This window comes from Apium graveolens, chromosome 7 (assembly GCF_009905375.1).
Source record: "Apium graveolens cultivar Ventura chromosome 7, ASM990537v1, whole genome shotgun sequence".
Taxonomy (NCBI): Eukaryota; Viridiplantae; Streptophyta; class Magnoliopsida; order Apiales; family Apiaceae; genus Apium; species Apium graveolens.
In genome coordinates this window covers 29,317,427-29,325,569 of record NC_133653.1, presented here as the reverse complement: position 1 = coordinate 29,325,569, position 8,143 = coordinate 29,317,427, and positions in this window count along the sequence as shown.

Below are 8,143 nucleotides of genomic sequence, written 5' to 3'. Positions count from 1 at the left end.
AGCAGACCAGATATAATGTTTGCTACATGTCTATGTGCTAGATTCCAAGCTGATCCTAGGGAGTCTCACTTAATTGCTATCAAAAGGATTTTCAGATATCTCAAGGGTACACCAAATTTAGGTATTTGGTATCCTAGAGAATCTGGCTTTGATCTAATTGGTTATTCAGATGCAGACTATGCAGGTTGCAAAATAGATAGGAAAAGTACAACATGCTCCTGTCAATTCCTGGGAAACAAGCTTGTATCATGGTTTAGCAAAAAGCAAAATTCAGTCTCTACTTCTACAGCTGAGGCTGAATACATTGCTGCTGGAAGTTGCTGTTCTCAAGTGTTATGGATGAGGAACCAACTCCTTGACTATGGACTTCATGTTGATAGAATTCCTATCTTTTGTGACAACACAAGTGCCATAGCCATAACAGAGAATCCTGTGCAGCACTCAAGGACCAAGCACATTGATATCAAGTACCACTTCATTAGGGAGCATGTCATGAATGGTACAGTGGAACTACATTTTGTTCCAAGTAAACAACAAATTGCTGACATATTTACCAAGCCACTTGATGAATCAACATTCACAAGATTGGTAAGTGAGCTAGGTATGCTTAATTACTCTTAAAATTCATGTCTTTATTGCAATTTGAATTGAAGCCTGAAATATATTAGTTACTAGAACAAATTTGACTTTTAACATAGTTTATTCTCTCAACGGATGTTCCCTATCCGTTGAAAGTCAAAATTGCTCTATCAACGGATAGTAATTATCCATTGAAAGACAAATATATTTCTGGAATTTTTATCCTTCAACGGATAAAACTGAAGTACCTTTCAACGGATGACAATTTGCCTTATCCGTTGAAATGTCACATCAGTCGATTCAGGTGTTTAACAGCCGTTGATTCTATTCTCTTAACCGTTGATACTCGTACATACATCTGTATGTATTGGTTTTAAAGGTAGTTTTTAGAATACTTACAGTTATTCTTAAACGGCTAAAATTCACTAACGCATATTTATTGATAAATCTTTCTTTTGTATTTTTGTTTATTAATTTGAGAAAGCACATAAGTCCTTCTGATTGTTCATTTTTACTTTACGCTTTCTTGAAATTTCAAGCATTTACCATTTTCTCTCTGCAAAAACTTCAAGTTATTCTCTGCTATTTCTACTCACAACAATGGCACCAGTCGTGAAGATTATGTCTCAATCTGGGTTCATCTATGAAAAGAACAATTTCATAGCTTTGGTAGAAAAGAATGAAGCCCACTCAGACTATCACAAAATGATGGACTTCATCAAAAACTGCAAACTTAGCTATGCAATGTTGGAAGCCCCAACAATTTTCTGTGAAGTAGTTGAGGAGATTTGGACAACTGCTGAGTTCAACTCCATGGATATGACTATCTCCTTCACTCTCAAAGGTAAAACTCACTGTATTAACTGTGATGATTTACAAGCATGTTTTAAATTGCCTGAGAACAATGCCATGACACCACACACTGATAGTGATGTATCCAGCATGTTAGATTCCATAGGATATTCTCTTAACTCTGCTAATTTAGGGAGTATTAGAAGAAAAGGCCTTAGGAAAGAATGGAGTTTCCTTGGGGATGCCTTTATAAAGGTTTTCTCTGGGAAAATTAGTAACTTTGATGCCATAACTTCATCTCTGGTTAATATGTTCTATATGCTTGTTTCTGATAGGTATTTTAACTTTAGCAACTATGTGATGCTAGAATTAGGTACTAGATTAGGTAACAAAGCTAATAGACCTAATAACATCTATTATGCTAGATTCTTTATGTTATTGGCTAACCATGTTGCTGAAGGTTTAGTTATAATCAATGAGAATAATAAACTCAAGTGCTGGGCACAAGAGAAAAGAGTTCTTGCAGACTTGAAGAGAATGGATCTTAACAGCAGTGTGCCATTGGTATATTTACCAATCATGAATGTACCTCAGGTAGGTGAGGTAATTGCTTCTACAACCCCTACTTCTTCCAACCCCTCTATTTCTTTATCTTCTAGTGTGGCCATGAAATCTGTGATGCCCCAACAGATTTCTACCAAGGTCACCAAAACTAAACTTTCAAAATCCAAGACAAAGAAATCCACCTCTGTTGTTTCTCAAAAGACAACAGTTGTAACACCAACTATTAACCCTGAGGTGAGTGAACAGGGTGTGAGTGGTGAGGGGAGGGGTGACCATCAAAGAAACCCCCAGGATAAGGAAGGAAAGTTGAGTGCTTCCCAAGCTAGCCAAGCCACAGTTTCTCAAAAAGCTGTGGTGGTTGAAAAGGTAACTAGCACATCCCTAGTAGCATCCTCCCAAAAGGATGTTACTATTGAAAATAGTTCCAAACCAGGAACACAGAACAAAAGAGGGAGGGACACTAAAGCCAAACACTCACCAACAAAAGCCTTTATTAGAAGAAAGAAGGCAAGAACCCAATCTTCTACACAGGGTGCACACACTGCAGAGATACATCCATCTGTATCTATGCCTTCTCAAACTCAGTTTGATGTGACTCCAATAAATGTGGAGTCACAGCCCCATTCTCTCACAATAATCACACATCAATCACCAAACACTTCATCACCATCTCTGGATGTGGATATGTTATTCCCATCAATTCCTGATTCTCCCTCTTTACAACTCAGGGAGAAGCCCCACTCAAATACAGGTGATCATCATCTCTTAGATGATTTGTTGGATCACCCGCAAATTCTTTCAGATATAATTGAAGGATCTGTGTCACCACATCTCAAATCAATCTACACAGATTCAACAGTTATATCACTTTCAATTTCAACTTCTTTTCCTTCTTCAACGGATATCACTCATCCGTTGACAAGTGGTTGTTCTTCAACGGATAAGCTTAATAGCAGTTATCCGTTGATAACATCAGTTTCACCTTCAACGGATATTCCACATCCGTTGACAGTCTCTACACAAATAACTGAATTAATCCCAAGTGTAGAAGACATGAATACTGTGCAATCACTCTTAGGATTGAGGGAAGGGAGTGGCAATTTGAGTGAGAGGCTGGGTTGCTCCCAGGCAAAAGGAGAGATTGAGAGCTCAAAAATGCATGCTATTTCTTCCAGCATGGCAAAAGTAAGTGAGTGGAGTACCACCTTAGTAGGTGAAGGTGAGGGAGTGAGATGTGTGAGCCAGGGGGAGCCCCTGATGCAAGAACATAGAGAAAAAGAGAGAAAAGCAGGTACAGTAGATACAAGGGTGGAACCAGCCATTGCTAATGAGTCAATGATTGTGGATGATGCTGAAAAGGAAAGACAATTTCAGCAACATTGCAAAGCTGTAATTGATAACATTTCCTTGGATGCTGACACTTTTACTCATCCTGTGACAGCCTTTCAACTGTTGGCTGCTCAGGGCAATGAGGAGGCAGAAAGGTCACTACATCTAGTGCACACAACAGAATCTCTTCAAAGGGATAAAGCTGCCATTACCAAAATGCCTTCTACAGCTGGTGAGCCATCTGAGGAATTTGGAGCAAATTCTGATGATGATGACTCTATTTCTTTTGATGGAAGCATGAACTTAGGGGGAGATGAAGACCCTAGTTCAATTCCAAATCTACCTGAATGGGCCTTGACTAAGGAGTATAGATCAGGGGAATTCAATGTCTCTTTAGTCAAACAAATCAACACTATTCAACAAGCCATTCAGAATACTTCACATGCAAGTATCAAGGCTATCCTTCAAGCTCACCTGGACTCACTGCATCTCATGAAGCTGCAGCAAGTGAAGCAGAATCTGAGTATGGATGATCTCAGGAAGGATATTGCTGACTTGAAAAGCCATACTTCAGAAAAATTGGATTCAGTCATGCCCTATGGTACATTGCAGGACTTGGTCTTGAGATTGAAGAAAGAATCTGTTACTGAAAAACGGTTGGCCAAGTTAGAAGACAGAGTTCAAGTTATTGAAGATTCTGTGGCCACCATTCTTCACAATCAACAATCTCAAACCAGTCTCCTAATGCAGCTGGCAAAAGCACAAGGCTTGACCCCTCTCCTTGATGATAACAAAAAGGGGGAGAGTCAAAGGGAAGGGGAAGGAGAGCCATCTACAAAAGTCAACATATCTAAAGTGCTAGTTCCTGCCATCACTACTTCTCCAATCATTCAAATCAAGGGCAAGCCTGATGGAATTGATTTGATTCAGCTAGCAGCAGCTGAAATTCAAGTGAAAGAGCAAAGGAGGAGAATTGATGAAAGGTTGCAACTGTTGTTTGGTTCTACACAAGACAAATCAACATCTGTGAAATACAGCACAAAAATTGAACCAATCAACATGGAGCTCAAGCCAGTAGGGAGTCATAAGGATGGAGAAGCTTCTTCCAAAGAACTACAAGCTATAATTCTCAAGCCCAATGAAAGATCCAATAAGGACTCAACAAAGAATCCTTTAAAAGAAGTGGACTTTCCTCCTCCAAAAGCTGATGAGAACAAGATTTTAGGCAGGAGTATTGCTTATCTCAAAGAGACCATGGATGAGGCTGTAAGGAGAAATAGAGCTATTATCATTAGAGAGGGAAAGAGCATCTGTGTGATGCAAGGACATCCCAAATTCTCAATAGCCAAGAAGGAAGAAGCCAAGCAATTAAAGACTGACAAAAGAGCACAAGCAAAGCTTGAACAACAGCTAAAGTCAAGTCTAGTTGAAAAAGAAAAAGGGATTGAAGTCAGGGGTGAAGACAAGACTACAAACCTAGATGAGGTTTTAGGGAGTATATTTGGTGAGAGTGTGGAAGAAAGAGAAGAATGGCAGAAGGGAAACAGAAGAAAGGCCAAGGCACATAGAAGGAGTGGAGATAACACTGAAGTAACCAAATCTATATCTAAACCACTACCTTCCATACCTGAACCCCTTGTTGCTGATCCCACAATAAACATCCATGGTGAACCAATCATTCCAAAAGAGGAACCTATTGATTGGGACACTATCAAATTGCCTACCTTTCTAACCACTCTTCCACTACCAAAGAAACAGAAAAGAAAACCAAAATCTACACCTCCCATAACCTCTAAGAATTCACTCAAAAACAAAAACCTAAGCCTAAGTCACCCATTTCTAAAGATGATTATGTTCACATCTGTGACATAAAAGAAATTTCAGACATTGAACTCTATCTGGATGAGCTGGAGGATGTAAGGGGAATAGCTGCCTACAGACAGCTACCAGAGAGATTAGTGTTCAGATATAAAGGAGCTGGGGAAAGAACATGGCCTCTCCACAGGATTCTGGATGAAGGCTACTCTACCTTGATTAGAGTCTTTTCAGCTATACAAAAGGATTCTGGCTTTACCAGAACTGCCAAGACTGAAATTCTCAACAAGATAGCCAATATAAGGAAAACTTGGAGGGAGCCCAATGCTTTACCCAGGACTTTACTCATTCAAGAAAGGGAAATGAAAATTCACAAATCACCTCATTGGTTGATGGAATTTAGAGATGATAAAGGAGTCAGAAGATTTTTCAGACTTGAAGACCAACTCAAGATTGCCAGCAATGAAACTCTCAAAGAAATGCAATCTAAGTTGGATGTCAGTGTTGAAGATGAAGCTGAATTCTTCAGACAACTCCAACTCCAAATTGAGGAAAATGACAAAAGGCTAGGAAAGAAAACCAGGGAACAAAGAAGAAAAAGATGATTTGCTCAGACTAAAGGAGTGTCCTTGGAAACACTGTAAATCTTCAATTACCTCCTAGTACATACACTTTTGCAGCATTTTTAAATTTCTACTTAGTTTCAATTCATATATCTGTTAAGTGTTTTGTTATCATCAAGTTAACCCTGAATTTATGCCTACAATTCTTATAGACATAAATAGGGGGAGATTGTTAGGAATGTATGTGCATTAGTTTGATGATATGTTTAACAAAACACTTAAGTAGAAATTTAGTGTCTGTAGCCTCAACGGATAAGACCACTTTGGCTATCCGTTGATGGTGTAGCTTTACTTAGAAATAAGTCTAGTGTTGTAGCATATTTCAGTCTCTGTATTTAAAATGTAATTCTTGGAAGTTGAGAGAAACTATGAGTCATGTTGACTACTAGATGATATGCAGATAGGAAGGCCAATTGTAAATACTTCATGCCTTGTAATTTTGTATAAGTGAAGTGGTATCAACGGATGACTTAAAGACCTTCAACGGATAAGAAACTAAGCTTCAACGGATGTCTCTGAAGCTTCAACGGATAAAGTCATCAACGGATAACATCCTTCAACGGATGAAAGCTTCACATCCTTCAGTGCATCAACGGATGAAAGCTTCAACGGATGTTCTAATGATTAGCCGTTGATAAGGGGTAGTTGTACCTACAAACAGAGGCACATGGGTTGATAGAGACAACTGAGATGTGGTAGCCGAATTTCAGGAACAACAGAAAAAGCAGCCGTTCTTCTTTAGTACAAAGATGCAATAGTCAACAAAGTACTGGAGTGAACAGGAAAAGAAGCAAGTGAAGAACTTATTTTATTACTGTATTTTATATTGTTCTTAACTTGTACACTTGGTAATATATAAACCAAGTAGAAGCTAGTAATTAGATGTGAGATTTTCCAGAGCTGTTTAGAAATATATTGAGAGAAAATTCATCTAGTTTGTACTAGGATGCAGCTGTGATCAACATTGTTTAATCACAGATTTTCTAAAATACCATCTCTGGTGGAACAACAAATCCACCAGAAAAGTTTTTAAGTTCTGTTGTGTTCTTTACATTTGTGCTTGAATTTATATCTGTCTGTATTAGCTTAAAGCAATTCACACACTTGTTGTTCTTGAACACACAACTTTCATAAACTGCTCAAAACTTGAAAAAGTTTTGGGATTTACATTCAACCCCCCTTCTGTAAATCTCGTTGTTAGTCCACCAGGAATAACAATATTACTTTGAATATTCATTCGAGGACTTATGACTCGGTTTATTTTATTTAATGAATATTATTTTGAATATTCATTCGAGGACTTATGACTCTGCTTATTTACTAAATAATATTCTTTATTTCATTAAAGAATAATATTTCGATAATCAAACTTATTTTCGATTATTCAAATAAAGATCGTACTTTCGTATAAGTATATCTTTGGTTATTTATTATTCATTTCAAGTATGAGTTTTAAAACTTCTACTTCAATTATTTATATAGAGATTATCTTTATGGGAATATTATTTAAATAATAATATTCAGATATTTTCTAATATATCGGGACTGATTTATTTCATTAAATCAGTATTACTCCAAACATTCTTAAAAATGTTTTCAAGTCTTCAAAATGATTTTAAAAGTTAGAGCGGATCCCAAAACTCATTTTTATATTTAAGATCTTCCTTTCAAAGGGGATTTAAATACTCGCTCAAAACCTGAGGGATCCGGCTCTGTGTTGTATTTTATATTCACAACGAGGTTGTTGTTTTGATAAATAAATTGATTACTTACCCAACGTTCGGGAAGTAAGTCCATCTATTGAGTCGGCATAAGCAACATGGGCTCAGTGGGCGTCCATGAAAGTGTAAGTGGCTCAGTGGGAGTCCATCAAATGCGTAAGTGGCTGAGTGGCAGTCCATAATAAGGTCCTATTGCAGCCAAGGTGATGACCAGTGGGGAATTCGTCCATCTACTAGTAGAAAAGGTTACTTATTGGTATCTTTTTCTGATCAGCAAGATATCGGGTTTATGCCAAAATTCTTTTCTTTCCAAAATTCATTGGATATTACAAACTCTGTTCATACTTTACATGACAGAGGTTTCCAGGAAATGTATAAGAGATATATATGTGGATATATATATCGGGACTTAATGAAGTATCTCGTAACTTCATTTTATTCAATAATATTTCAAAGATTTAATCTATTCAAGTCTTAACTTGTGGTCTCATCTATGGGATGAACTTTTGAAACCTATTATACTCTGAACAGTGGTAGTTCAAGTAGTTTTCTAAAATGGTATAAGTATAGTGAAGTAATTGGTAACTTTATCTTCCTTTAAGCTTATATCCAGTAAATAATTACCTTACGGTTAATAAAGGATTCTAGTAAGTTATCTATTTAGATACTTGCATTATTGTTTACACTATATATTATCTTGCGAGCTGTAATGCTCACTCT